General features: G+C 45.1%; 1 protein-coding gene and 1 pseudogene across 1 annotated transcript in view; one reads left to right on the top strand and one right to left on the bottom strand.

The window, feature by feature from the left end:
• Positions 1 to 15,667, bottom strand: part of CNTNAP2 (contactin associated protein 2) — a 1,160,842-nt gene that overhangs the window by 608,446 nt on the left and 536,729 nt on the right. The gene's annotated exons all lie outside the window — the stretch shown is intronic.
• On the top strand, positions 490 to 2,439 carry LOC118979492 (peptidyl-prolyl cis-trans isomerase FKBP3-like; annotated as a pseudogene).

Genomic DNA, 15,667 nt, shown 5'->3' with positions numbered 1-15,667 from the left:
GGAGTTTAAGTAGAGACCCAGGCGCGAGAAGGAAACACTGAACACGACAAATTAGTAGGGGAAGAAATGAACAGTTCCAGGGATCAGAACTTTCCGGAACTCTTGTTCTACTTTTGTAGGAAGATTAGAGTTCTCAGGGTCCAATGCACTTGGTAAGTTTTGGGGATGTGGTAAGCCTGCCCCCCTTTCTCTTAGGGATGTATGGAAAGAACTTATCAAATGAAGTCCCTCCCACCCCACTCTGGCGTCATCCTTCCTTGGTAGTTAAAGGTAGTTAATTTCGGCCTGGCAATTTGGAGGAAATCACCTCTGCAAGTCATCCACCAAACGGACAAAGGACAGATGGGTGACGTGAAGGAAGAGACCTGGGTGGTGGCACACACGGTCCGCTTCTATCCCCTGTCAAGCAATGGTGTGAAGTGGCCGGTAAAATCATCTTGCTGGGAAAAATAACATCCAGGAGGACCAGCTTTTGCTCTCTTTGACTCGATGTCGTAGAGGAAGCTATAAGGCCACAACTTGTTCCTACAAAGCGTCTATCTCTTCGGAATCTTTGACCTGAAATACTGTGCGGGCTTTATTAACATTCTGAGCGCATCTTCCACCTCCTCTCCGACTGCTGAGTGTCTCAGTTCACAAGAAAATTAACTGAGTTTTCACAACAGAGTTTTCACACTCTGGCTTCCCAATCCCCCAATACTTTGTCCCACGATACAGTCACTGGATTCTTGGAAAAGCAAAGAGGGAAGGAATCAAATGAGAAGGAAATTAAGAATAAAAACAAGTGAACATATGCGAGATTACAGAGAAGACCCCAAGGGCTAAAATAATATTGAGAAACCTTTAGACATGGAAGAAAGGACCCCTTCGGTGGGAAAATTATGCTCCAAGGGTCCTCCTAAAAGCTTCATGATTCCTGGGTGGTCTGCAATGTCTTCTAATTTCTGCTTGTGTAACACGGGGCGGGGGATACTTGACTTTATAAGCGTACTCCTCTTTAGAATAATCACAGAATACCATTTTATGTTTATGGTAGGAATATGTGCCCTTACTTGGTGAAAGGATTTTGCAGATATGGTTTAATGAAGGATCTTGAGGTGGGAGGTCATTCTGGATTGTCGGGGTGGACCCAGTGGGAACACAGGGGTTCTTTTTTTTTAAACATTTTTATTTTATTTTTAGAGCCAGAGTAAAGGAGGGAGAAAGAAAGGGAGAAAAACATCCATGTGTGGTTGCCTCTCATGCGCCCCCTACTGGGGACCTGGCCCACAACCCATGCACGTGCCCTGACTGGGGATAGAACTGGTGGCCTTTTAGTTTGCAGGCTGGCACTCATTCCACTGGGCCACACCAGCCAGGGCAACACAGGGGTTCTTATAAACAAGGGGGGAGGCAGGGCAGTCCGTGTCAGAGTGACAGGTTGTGTGAAAACCCTGGAGCGGCCTGTGCTGGCTTAGCCAATGGAGACAGGGGCCACCAGCCAGAGGAAGACAGGCGGGCTCCAGGATCCTGCAGCGGACAAGGGGAAGGACTGCCCCTTAGAGGCTCCAGTCGGGAGCAGGCCTGCCGACCCCTTGGTTTGAACTCCGTGAGACCCGTTTCAGACCCCCAACCCCCAGGCTGTAAAATAACAGTTGTGTGCTGTTTCCAGTCACTGAGCTCATGGCAATGCGCCGGCTGCACCAGCCATAGAAAGCGAAGTGGAGCCGAGCAGAGGCAGTGGGGGAAGATGGTGGCCGTCGTCCCACAGCGGGCCTGGACCGGGTGGGGGTGGGCACTTACCGTGCAGTCAGCAGCTCCCCAAGAAGGACAAGGCCAGGTTTCTACGGGGCCACGGTTCACATTCGTTTCTTGCAGAACGTAAGTTATGAGGAAATACGAAAGATGTGGCCAAGACAGCCAACAGGGGCCATCTGGTCACAGCCTATCACCACCTTTTTGAAAGTAACCATTTCAAGGGTATTGAAAGTACCAGTGTCTGAGCAGGTGAAAATGGGAAGCTTAATGAAGATAAACCCAAAGAAACCGAGTCTCGAGAGACTCTGGATGAGGGGCCACCAAAATCTGCTCTTAAAAAGGGGGGGTGGGGATGGAATAAAAACTAACTTCCCCACAGAGGGAGATGCTGTCCCCTGCTGGCACACAGAAGCACTACGGATGGGACTGTTTTTGATACCAATATTCAAACGAGTTCGTTCGAAGAAGAAAGTGCCAAGACTTTATGTTTGGAGGTTGGAACAGGGAGAAAATTGTCAGAGGATGGGATGCAGCGCTCTTGACCATGAGTACAGGAGAAAAGGCGCGAGGGGAGGTAGAACCAGAGTGGGCTTATGGGTGGAAAGGACGCCCTGAGCCCAAATTCCACCAAATGCAAAACTCATTTTAGGAGTGGAATTAGCGGCTATTGATCGAAATGGCAATGCTTCAGACCTAAAGTGATGGCCTTGAAGAGACGGATGTAACTAATCATGGCCATGTACTATTGTAAAGGGATATGTTGACTGGAAAATTCAAGGAGTGATGTTGGAACTTGTTTACTTTCTCCCCAAACTTTCAAGAAATGCAACCCATGATCAACCCCTGAAGTTTAAACTGTTTCGCCAACAGCTTGTGTAAAACACTGGTTCGGGAGGACTCATTTTCCCTCCACCTCCTCTTGTAAAGCAAAAGGCTCCATAAAAATTTACCCATGGAAAAAAGGATGCTAACTCTCGTTTTACGTGTTTTTTTATAGGATGGTTGACCGTGAAGGGTCTTTTGAAAACAGGGTTGGCCTCCATTTTCAGCGTGGATGAAATTTCCAAAAGTACTTGAGACTATGCATCACACCATTCTGTCCACATGAAGACCTGGGCCAAGGTGGAGAAGAGCCCTGGCCTCTTCACAGGGGTGTTCTTGCTATGTTTACATGGGGTGTGTGTGTGTGTGTGTGTGTGTGTGTGTGTGTGCTGAACCACAGAAGCCAAAGGCAGCATTTGAGGGGTGCCAGGCAGGGCCACCAAAGCCTGGACATGGCCAGGGACAGGTGTCACTGCCCGCACGCTTCATTCTGTCTCCGTCCTCTGCTCAGTCTCCACCTCCTATCTTCTCTCATTTATCTTTTCTCTCTCAAATCTCTCACATTTCCTTCCTTCCTTCCTTCCCTCCTTCCTCTGATATTCTTTCTTTTCCTCACGTGGCCATCATGTGGAACCCCAGTTAATTTGATGGATCCTATTTATCTAACAAATTTCATTTGATTCACCTTCAACATATTTTCATTTCTTCTGCAGCGATGAAAAATGCAGCCACAGAGCAGATATCTTAAAATCTCTTTCTGTTTTGTGTGCTTAATTTAAATAGGAGCTACCAAAAGTGAAATTTGCTTTTAACAAATTGACACACACACAGGAGGGAAAAAGATGTGTCAAAACAAATTAACAGTGGTTATTTTGGGAGAGTGATGCAATGGATGAATCTCTTCACTTTTTTTTTGTTCTTTCCAACTGCCCCCCCCCTCCCCGTTACATAGCTCATCTTGAAAGAAATGTTTTTCTAAAGAGACAATACATTTGTTTAGACATTAAGATGACTTCGGTGGGGGGAAGTGCTAATTGCCTTTATTCTTACTGCTAAATGCTCTTAAGGACTCAAAACCTAAGTTTCTGGGACACGAATCAAACATCTTAACAAAGAAACAGCCCACGTCAAACACGCTGAGAGAGGGACCCTTCCTCCTCCACGCTGCCTTTTTACTCACGTGTGTGCGAAACAAACATAGTTCATCGGTCTCCTCCACAGAACAGCTTTCTCTAGTGGAGGGACAGTTGTTTTCTACACTGTTTTGCCAGGTTAGTGCTACCGGCTTATTGCGTATATTTAGACATAATTTCCTTGATATGAGCTAGCTGACCCTTGATGCCCTGTCTGAGCTTCATTTTTCACATCTGTCACTTGTCATAACATGTGTGTGTGAGGTCTCGTCACCTCCTTACTGCCCACTGAGAACACAGCGACCCCTCTGGCACTCTCCCGCCCGCCACTGCGAGGATTTAGGAGGTGGAGGGTTGCTCCTCCCCTCAGGGGACCCCACTCCCCACAGTCAAGGCTGCCTCTGACTCAGAACAGCCCTGTGAGTGCCTCCCAATTCTACGTCACAGCTTTCTTCTTGAAAATTGCAGCAGGGTGCATTCCGAATCTTAACCAAACTCCCTGCATCTCGAGATCAGCTGAATAATACATGTCTGTGATCTGACTCCAGCTCTCTGATCGACAAAGAACTGGAAAGAAGAAAACCCTTGGAACTAAAGACTTGGAGCCTGCACATCATTCATAAACTTGCATGCATTGCTCTTCACTGTTTTATGATTTCAAGGCCACAGTTAATGCTATTAAAATACGTACACAGATGTGTGTGTATGTGTATTTGTACACGCCTCCATATGTAAGTCCACGTGGAGAATCTTCTGCACACACATCATGTGCACACACACACATCAGAGAGTGCTTGTGTACCTCAGGGGTATAACTCCAGCCCGAACAGACTCAGGAAAGCCTGGTTTGCAAATCAAATGTAAACGCGTTCTGTTTTCCTGACTCCTATACGTGGACTTTTAACATTAGCCCCTCATAATGTTTCCCAATGAACCAGCATTTTAACACTGAAGGTAGCAACAAACCAATGTTTTAACACTTGTTTAATTGAAAAGATGAAGAGAAAACTAATTAATTGGTGAACTGTACACAGTGAATCACTTTGAGTCTATGATTGATTCGGCCTACTTTTTCTCCTTCCCATGGGCAGTTTTTTTTTTTAAAGTACAAAGTGTGTAATTAGCAGTAGATAATGTTTATCAACCCCTGGAAATAGTTGTGCTTTTTCACAATTACATCATAAGGGTCTTGGCAAGTTTTCTCACAACATCTCAAAAAGTTCTGATCTTTCATTAATTCATCTAGGTTTTGCAAGGCCTCTGTCTCGACTGTAATAGCTGAAATAACATCACACTCAATTTTCCAAGGAGAAATAATGTGGGCCTGCTTATTTTAGGATCTATACTTAAATATTACTCTGATTTCTGCTTCTCATTTAATTATCAGTACCCATCCTGTGAAGTACAATCTTAACAGAGGCCCTCCACACATTTCAACTGGAAATCTATTGAATTAAACTCTAGCAGGTCCAATTTCACCCGCTTCCCTTCAAACTACCTTCCTCGTGGTACCCAACACAAATAAATATGTTTCTTTAATCCAACAAACACTGACCAGGGACCTACTACTGCGTCAGGCACTGTTTTAAATGCTGGGGGTAGAATGATGAGCCGAAGGGGTCAAAACCCCTGAGCTGAAGTAACCTCCGCTGCAGTTGTAGGAGGCAAGTGAGCCGCTCGGCATGGGGAACAGGGGGTGGCCCAGAGCGCCCGTGACGGAGGCAGCGAGAGCAGAATCAGCTGGTGGGTTGGGCGTGGGGGGTAAGCAGGCACGGGCATTGAAGATGGCTTTCACCTCGGCCACCGAAAGGGTGTGTCCCTTCTCTTCCCTGTGCTTCCTGTGATCTTACCATTATAATACAGGGTCCTTGTTCTAACCATGTCATGCATGGATTCCTTTCAGTGTAAATTCCGCTTCTCTGACAATCCTCACCTAATTAACCTCATGCTATTTTTTCTTTAAAATACTTTATTGATTTATCTTTAGAGGGGAAGGGTAGGAGAGAAGGAGAGAAGGATCATTGTGTGGTTGCCTCTCATGTGTCCCCCACTGGGAATTGGCCTGCAACCCAGGCATGTGCCCTGACTGGGAATTGAACCTTCACCATCTGGTTTGCAGGCCTGTGCTCAATCCACTGAGCTATGTCAGCCAGGGCTAAAACTCATGCCATTCTAAACATTCTGTTAAACTGCTTTCTCTGCGGCATGTGACCAGGTTTATTTTGAGACTTCATCCTGATTGAAATAGCTTTCCAGCTTCATATCATTATACATATGTTATATGTGTATATAAAATATTAGAAGGCTGGAAACCATATACATATGGTAGATATACACAGTGGAATTCAGGGTGGGGCAAAAGTAGGTTTATAGTTGTTTGTATGGGAAATAACATAATAATTAATACATAATAATACAAGAATAAACTGTTTCATGTACTCACAACTGTAAATCTACTTTTATCCCATCCTATAAATATGGTAGATTGCTTTAAAACAAATTTCAGCTTTTTAGATTTTTTAAGATATAATAGATTACAATCTACTTTAAAAATCCATGTATATATAAAATACATGAACATACGTTCTATGCAAATATAGAACACAAAATAAAGTCTATGTAAAATCCACACATTTGTATCTATGTGCCTTTCATACTGTACCTTTGATCACCTAAAAAATGTAATCTACTTCAATGACTGAATAAAGAAATCCATTTGCCTTGTATTGTTCTTAGTGCCTACTAAAGAATTCTTTCTTTAAGGTATATTTTATTGATTATGCTGTTACAGTTGTTCCATTTTTCTCCCCCCTTTACTCCCCTATGACCTGCAACCCACCAGCATTCCCCTCCTTAGTTCATGTCCACGTTCATACATATAAGTTCTTTGGCTTATCCATAGAACTTCCCATACTATTCTTAACCTAACCTTGTCTATTTTGTACCTACCATTTATGCCTCTTATTCCCTGTACCTTTCCTTCATTATTCCCCTGGCTCCTCCCTGCTGAAAACCCTCCATGTGACCTCCATTTCTGTGATTCTGCTCCTGTTCTAGTCATTTGATTAGTTTGTTTTTGTTATTTTTTTATGTTCAGTTGTTACTAGTTGTGAGTTTATTGTCACTTTAATATTCATATCTTTTATCATCTTCTTCTTAGATAAGTCTCTTTCATTTCATATAATAAGAGCTTGGTGATGATGAACTCCTTGAACTTGACTGTATCTGGGCGGCACTTTATCTGCCCTTCCATTCTAAATGATAGCTTTGCTGGATAGAGCAATCTTGGATGTAGGTCCTTGCCTTTCATGGCTTGGAATACTTCTTTGCAGCCCCTTCTTGCCTGCAAGGTTTCTTTTGACAAATCAGCTGATAGTCTTATGGGAACTCCTCTGTAGGTAACTGTCTCCTTTTCTCTTGCTGCTTTTAAGGTTCTCTCCTTATCTTTAATCTTGGATAATGTAATTATGATGTGCCTTGGTGAGTGCTTCCTTGGTTCCAACTTCTTTGGGATTCTCTGAGCTTTCAGGACTTCCTAGAAGTCAATTTCCTTTGCTAGATTAAGGGAGTTCTCCTTCACTATAAGTTTTCAATTTCTTGCTTTCCCTCTTCTCCTTCTGAAACCACTGTCACTTGGACGTTGGAAGGTTTAAAGTTATCCCAGAGGTTCCTAATCCTCTCCTCATTTTCTTTTTGAATTCTTGTTTTTTCATTCTGTTCTGGTTGGATGTTTATTTCTTCCTTCTGTTCCAAATCATTCAAGTCCCAGTTTCCTTCCCTTCACTGTTGGTTCCCTGTATATTTTTCTTTATTTCACTTTGCACAGCCTTCAGTTTTTCCTCTATTTTGCAACCATACTCAACCATTTCTGTGAGCATCCTGATTACCAGTGTTTTGAACTCTGTATCTGATAGGTTGGCTATCTCTTTATCGCTTAGTTCTATTTTTGGAGCTTTGATTTATTCTTTTATTTGGGCCATAGTTTTCTTCTCTGCATGCCTGTCACGTTGTAAGGTGCAGAGCCTTCGGTGTTCACCAGGCGGGGCAACCCATGTTGCTGTGTTGGGGTGCTCTATGTGGGGGAGGGGTCAGGGAGGGAACAGTGCCACTTGCTCGGCTCCCAGGAGGCTTTCACTCATGTCACTCATGTTATTTCTTCCCTCATATGTTTTCCCAGTTTGTATCTTTCTTATCAAGACCACCTAAAATGAAGTCTGCTGTGATGTTTGACAAGATGACAAACTGAATCACAAGGCTGCTAAGTTGTGATGTAAGAAAAATACACTGTCATTTAGGTTTTCGTGGCCACTTACACCTCCCACCACACAAACCACTGACCTACAGGCGTTCTGCTTTGTTCCTGCGTGGCGGAAGGAAATAGGTTGGGTGTTGCCGATGGACAATCAGCACATCAGGAACGTCGGAAACACAAGGCTTCCTGCGACCCGCCAGAGTGATTTGTCTCGGACATTTGGTTATCGGGTGGCAAAGAGCTTTCTGTGTGTGCGGTGACTGAGTTCGGGTGCTGTTAATTCTCCGATTAAACACGTTGAGGAGCTATGAGTCTGTGTCTAGCCTCTCTTTCTTGCTGGTAGAATAAAAAAAAAATCAACTGGGCTTCGTTTAGAAACATTATGTACACAAAACCACGCTCTACACAATGCTAGCTCTGGGATGAAACTCATTAACTAACTATTAGAAACTTACTGAATTACCTCCTAGTTTTATTACAAAAAGCAAGAAAAAATTGTTGCTTTAAAGGATAATTAGCTTTTTCATTACAAAAGAAACCAGCTCGAGGAACGACGAACCCCTCTCTTAAAGAAGCCTAGAATTAAATAGTGAAGTCCAGAGTCTGAGTCCACGGAACGGGCTTCTTCACTCCTCAGCGGCGTATGCAGATCAGAACAAAAGGAGGGAGGGCCCGGGAGAGCTCCAAGAAGAGCCAGGTTGGAGTCTGTGATGCAGCAAACATCCCACCTTCCATCACCAACATGGAAACGGCGGCCAGAGCGGTGGACGCTGCAAAAGACCTGAGTCGTCAGGAGGACGCGCGGACGGAGCCGTGCTGTTTGCTCTGGATTCACAACAAGGGGAAACAACACCTCCACTGTTACTCATTTTCAGGTCCTGATTACGATACAGGAACACTTAGGAAATTGAACCACGTAAGAAATTAAACGGTGCAATAAAACAAAGTTTATAAACAGTAGTATATACCCCAGGTTAACCTACTGCATCTTTTGTAGAATGTGTGATTATGATGTTACTTGGGAGTTATGAATCAGTAATTCAAAACGTATGGATGTCACTTAACAACTGCTCAAAGTTTTGGAAATTTTTCTCTCTTGATGTGGGCGTCTTTGTAATTTTACTCTTTGAGAACATTTTTATTTTTCCTAACACTATTTGTAGTAATTTCAAACCTGTGTCCAATGTTAAAAACAAAGAATGTGGAAAGACCGTTACAAAGCGTGAGCTCTCCTATTTCTCGCCCGTCCACCATCCCCATGGCCAGGGTGGGAAGACCCCAACAGACTCCCTTGCTTTCCAAAGTCCCCCTGACAGTATATTCTGCACGGTCTGCTCCCTGACCAGGCCCTGCATCCCGATAAAGCTGAGGTGATGGACATTTTTGGAATGGAGAGCCTGAGTGACTAATAACTGAAACAATACTGCAAGGCTAAGGTAAAAGACAGTGTATTCACTCTTTGAAAAAGACAGTAACGGGTGGGTTTCACCTCTCCAAGTCAGTAAACCTGAAGTTTGTCCAGGGAAGAAAAGAGGATAAATAGAACCTCAGAGATGCTCCACCTTCTGATTGGATGGGGTGAAGAGAAAGGAAGCATCATCTCCACAAATCGGTATGTGCCACCTCTAGTAAATGCATTAAGGTGCTGATTTCCTGAGGCTATTACAGACCGAGTGGATCAGAAAATCTTAGGGTGGTGCCCTACAACCTGTTCTTTACCAATTTACTCCAATGATTCTAAAATAACCCACAATTTTAGTATCGCTGCTTTAGAGAAAACAAAACAAAAACCAGACAGAACCGAGGAACCGACTGGCGGTCTCTCAGCTCAGTGCCCGAAGCACGGACACGTCCTCCCTTCAGTTCCCAGAAGCCCCTCGGAATTCGCTGCCAGGTGAAACCGCCTGCAGAGAAAACCCCTAAGCACACTCCAGGCATCACATAGGGGTTAAACCGGACATGGAAGGCTAAGGTCACAGGTCAGAAAGCAAGGAGCCGTAAGGCGCTTCTGCCCTGAAAGCGATTTCACTGGAATCCAGTCTTTTTTTTTTTAAACATTTTATTTATTTATCTTTAGAGAGGAAGGAAAGGAGAGAGGGAGAGAAATATCAATGTATGGTTGCCTCTCATGTATCCCCTGCTGGGAACTGGCCTGCAACCCAGGCATGTGCCCTGACTGGGAATCGAACCGCGATCGTGTGGTTCGCAGGCCCGTGCTCAATCCACTGAGCTACACCAGCCAGGGCTGGAATCCAGTCTTTCCTTTCACCACAGGCACACGGCGGCGGAAGGCAAATGCTGGGCAAGGTGACAGACAGCAACTGAATCTGTTCCCATCAAAGAATTTCCAAATTAGTAGCTGATACTAGACCTTTCCTCGTTTGGTACAGGTGAGAGGGGAAGAGTCACGATGAAGGGAAGGGACAGAGAAAGAGAAGAAGGAGAGCTGAGAGCAAACCCAGCTGCTCTCCTCCACTCGGAAGTCCCACAGTAGGCGGGCTGGGAGTGTTCGGCAGGCATGCATGGAAGGCTCCTTTCTTTCTGCAACACGCGTTTGTTGAGTGCCTACTGCATTAGTCCTGTCGTGACTTGGTAGGAGAAGTTAAACAAGATATCTTCGACCTCAAGAGGTAAACATCCAGTAACGAGTGTTTCTGTTTTGTTGACTGGGTAGGTACAGCAGGCTATGGGAGCACAGAGGCCAGGGCCCCAAATCAGATTTGGGATGACAGAATGTTCCTGAAGAAAACAAGACTTAAGTTGAATACCGCACTCAGAACATGTCACAGTCAACTAACCAGAAGAGGACGAGGAGGCAGTGTGTTCTGTGCAAAGGCTGGTGTCAAACTCGCTCACACGCTCTGAACACCTGGAGGAGGGACGGCGGGCGGTGTCAGTGAACACACAGGGAGACAGACAGGTGTTGGATGGTGCAACATCTCGGGGCGTTAAGTTATTTGACTCTTTTGTGGCATCTTTAGAGATTTATAAAAGGTTGTTGACCTGAGATGTGACAGCCTCAGTCTCTGAGTTTTGAAATTTCAGTCTAGCAGATGTATGAGGGACCAACACAAGGCTCTCGAATCAGGGCTGGGAGGTCCACGTGGTGACTCAGAAGTGGGGAGAGCCTGAGCTGGGGCGGAGCCCTGGACGGGGAGGTGGGATGCGAACGACACTCCAGACATACCCTACGTCGCACTCGGTAACTGGTGAGCTGTGGGGGTATTAGATTACTGGCTGACGTGACCAGGTTGGCAGTGGACCCTTTACCTTTGCAGGCAACATAGGAGGAAAGCTTCTTTGGATAGAATAGAGAAAAGGATGAGGTAATTTTCAAAACGCTGACCTTGTTATAGAGACATAATAGGTAGGATATTGAAATATTCACACATGCAGCCAATTCCTACTGTGTGCTGGTCACCGTCCACTAGGCAGTCAATGGATCTAGGAGAATGTTCTGGACTAGGTACAGATAAAAGCATCTCCAGAACAAAGAGACTGTGGAGTCAGTCACAGAAAACAAAGGAAACTGCTGCAAGGAGAAGGAAACACAGAAAATACAGGTGCTCCATCTGCATGAGTTCGCACCGATTTGTCAATGAGGAGGTCACCAATGGGAGCCGATTCGGTGAAGGAGGGATGATTGGGACTGTGGGGAGGGTCGACTGGCTTTGGAAAGGGTCAGCAAGGAAGGACGACTTCTGCAGATGACTTGGCTGCGTTTATGAGAAACGTTGAGAGCGATTCATAGTTTTCACACACGTGCCATCCTCACGGCCACCTTCTCCCAGCCCTGGCTTTCAAGTTTCTGACATTCCCTACTTCCTTTTGCTCCCTTGATTTATGTTCATCTGCAACTACTAACGTTAGATATCCAATGGTCTCCTAAGAATGGGTCTGAGAGATGAAGTCAAGAGAGAGGGAAAGAGATGTGGAGATGGAGAGAGATAGAGAAGAGGGTGCCAGGGGAGAGAGAAAGAAAGATGCAGGCCTGGCTCCCAGGAAAGAAAGATCTGTGATAACAGCAACGGCGACTATTTTGAGGACTCACGCTATGCCTGGTAACGAGCACCTACTTCATACACACTTTAAATTCTTAAAAGACAAAAAACAAAAGTCCGCTTTGCCAGGTGCGGATTGTCACTTCTCTTACACAGGAAGTGGGGAAGTGAGGCTCAGGAAGCTTAAGTCGAGGCCTTGAACCACACAGACAGGAAGTAAGAGAGCTGGGCTAGAATCCCGATCTGCCCCACTCTGGTATCTTCTCTCCTCTTACAACATTGCGGGGAGGAAGGGAAAGCTGAACAGCATGGAGGAGGTTAGGAGAGTCAACATCCAGTTTGGTTAGACGCGCGTTTGTGTCTGTGGGAACCAGCGCCGGACTCTGCAGCGAATGGGACTGCTGGGGGGAGGGGCTTGGTATCACCAGGTCAGATGAGTCACCCCTTTAAGGAAGTAACGTCTAATAGAATTTTAAAAGATGCCATTTTTGAAAGATCAAGGAACTGTATATTAACCACTAGAAAGATGCGTCAATATTTAGAGACCTGAAGAGCCCGGGCTTTGCTCTTTTCCCTCTTGCGGAAGAGCCTTGGAAGGATCCCAGTGCCCGACTATGTTTTCTTCTGTGGCTATTAGGCCTTGGTCACATGGGCTATACTTATTACCAAGAGAGGAGGCTTTGACCAGAAGGTTCCTCAGCTCAGAACTGGTTTAGCCCCACGTTACCTTTTATAACTGTCCCCCCGAGTCTGCTGAGTGACTGATGCTTGAGCTAGTCCTCAGGAAGCTTCTTCTGGACACGTGTCTCGTTAAACGGTGTCTGATCCCAGCCCACTGGACTCTGACCCCTCTGGACCTACAGAAGTTCTACCTGTGAAGTCCGACTCTCCCCAGAAGGCGGAACAAGGGAGAAAGTGCCAGTCGTTCTGACATGAAAAAGCTTTCCGCTGAGCGTTTTATGTCTTTTATGGCCGGCCAACTCTACAGGTTGTGAAACACCTAAACTGGTTGGGACTACAGTGTTTTATGGCCCTTTGCTTGGTAATCTACAGTGTTATGTTTAAAAAAAAAAAAAGAGCTGGAAAAGACAGGGTGAAATGGAAAACGTGGATACATTCATTCCAGTTAAATAAATCTCTTTGCTGTTGGGCTGGGTTTTGTCCCTTAAATCCTCCCAGATCTACGAGGAGCACTGATACCTGCTGGAAACAGCCGCAAATTTTACAGGATTAGCTCTCTTTTAAGACGTGCATTGCAGTGGGTGTACTGCATGGGGTGGGGATGCATCAATGAAACAGACTTTTGCAGGTTGCCTCTGGAAACCATTCTCATTATTTTTACTCCCAGACTGCATATACGTGTGTGCGCTGCAACATTTCAAAGTTTGAAGGTCCTCCGTAGCTCTAAAAAGTTACGAAATAATAGAATTAATTGCTTCGAATTTAGTCATTTTGCACCGAGCAAATATTGATTTCTTTCCCAACACCTTTAATTTCTAATGGAGCTTGAAATTAACTTTGGATTTTAATTCTGTTTTATTCTGGGTTTGTACATCTGGGCCATTCATAATGTCAGGAGAGTGCTGAGAGAGGGTGTCTGAGCGTGGCGCCCACGGCGAGCGGCGCTGCTAATCTGGCCTCCACCCCTCACCCAGGGGAGGAAAGGATGTGTGGGAAGGCACATCGCAGCAGTATTTTATGAACAAGCAGTCGAGTCAAAATAGACAGTCTGTAAGAAGTCAGCGTCTGATCACTTGCTGAAGTTTTCATCTTTGTGTGTGTCTGTGTACATGAATGCATGCTTAAATCAGACCCCAAACGGGAGTGAAGGGCTGAGTTTCTCTAACCACAAGTGCCTCCTGATTCATAAGGTCCTAGTCTTCCTATTATATATGCATGAACCGTAGGCACACACACTTACAATAATGCAAGTATATCACACATACAAACTACGCATTGTAAAATAATTTAAATGCAGTCTGTCTTTGGGGCTCCCCAAGGTTTTGTAATGATTTCATATCGCCTGTACAAAATGGGGTGATCGCAGGGATGTGGTGCTGAGGCCCTTGGGCAAGCGCCCCGTTTCTCTGAGGCTCCCTGACTCGCTCCCACAGCTGCTGTCCTGGAGGTTGGAGGGTGACATCAGTGAAGGCCAATGGGAGGAACTGTGGGGCACAGCTTTGCTATTTTGTCTTCCCAGTTGAAGTCGACCTCTCAAGGCCATGCCCCAAACAGCCTCAGCATTCTAGAGATTTTCAGTGCAGTGAAACGTGTTTCACAAAGTATGCGGGGGATGGCTTGGAAGTCCGACTCTGCCATGGACTCTGAACACTGGTTTCTAAATCTGTAAAATGGAATAATATCTTCCTTAGAGGCAATCGTGATGGTTTCCTTGAGATTTAAATGTAAAGTTTGCTACTTAACGTACTTCCTTCTTTGATGATATTCGTGCTCTTTCTACGCACAGTGCAAGTTCAAAATTACAGATTTAAACAACATGTACTGACTACTAGGTTTTGTAGAAAAAAAAATACAGGAATGGTTAACCTATGCTCACACAATTTACATTATGGGGAAAAGACTGGGAACAAACATTTGGGAAAACATAATTATATAAAAACCTGGAGAAATCATACAGGTAATAATTGCAATGGAAATAAGGCAAAAAGGTTAATCACTTTAAGCTTGAGTGATGAGAGGAAAGTTCACTAAATAGGAAGACAGTGTGAATCAGACTCTAAAGAGCATTACATTCAAGTGTGGTACAATTGGGGAGGAGCATTGTGGGATGGATTGGGGGAAGGAGGTAGGCAAGAGTCAGGAGAAGAGCATTCTGGGATGGATCGCGTGGATGACATAAGCAAAAGTGGGGCATTAGGAAAGCACGAGGGTACATGTGGACTATGAGTAAGGATGGACGTAACCATTTGAGGATGGACTGACTGTGCGCAGGGCAGTGGGGTAAACCGTGCCCTGCAACACATCCCCACTAAAAACTCAGAGTGAGATTGGATTTGGAAACAGGGTCTCTGCAGATGTAATTCGTTACGATGAGTCACACAGAATGAGTGTGGGCCCTCACTCCAGTGACTCGTGTCTGCGTGTGAGCAATGAGAAAGACGTTCAGACTCACAGACACATGGACTCATTGGGAGGAAGCCATGTGAAGACGGAGGCAGAGGTTGGAGGGTGAAAACTCCGAAGGCCAGGAAACTCCAAACGTGGGTGGCCACCACCAGAGGCGAGAAAAAAGCAGTGGGGGGTTCTCCTCTGGAGACTTCAATGGGAGCACGACCCTGACGACACCTTGATATTGGACTTCTGGCCTGCAGAGCAGCGAGACAACCAGTCTCTGTTGCTTTAAGCCATCAGCTTTGTGGTCACTTGCCACGGTGACCCCAGGAAACTGAGACACATAGCATCCCATCTCTTGAAGTCATTTATTGAAAAGAAAGACGGAAAGTCCCTCTCCTTCCATTGTTCCCTGACAGCTTGCTGCTTGTGAGTAAATTAAAGTCTTTTCTCTTTGCTTCACCAAAAGATTTAAGTGGGACTCAGTTCTGTTCATCTGGAAGCTTCCTTTTCATGCTATTTTTAATAAAACCTAATCTGGCATAGAAATATTATTATGGACCAATTATCAGGGACATTGTCAAATGAAAGAGATTCTCTGACAGAGAAACAAAAGGGATTTTATTTGAAGATGCTGTACCCCACAGTAA

This window comes from Sturnira hondurensis, unplaced genomic scaffold (assembly GCF_014824575.4).
Source record: "Sturnira hondurensis isolate 20B ecotype Veracruz unplaced genomic scaffold, ASM1482457v3 Scaffold0022464, whole genome shotgun sequence".
NCBI lineage: Eukaryota > Metazoa > Chordata > Mammalia > Chiroptera > Phyllostomidae > Sturnira > Sturnira hondurensis.
This window is presented reverse-complemented; position numbering and strand designations above follow the sequence as displayed.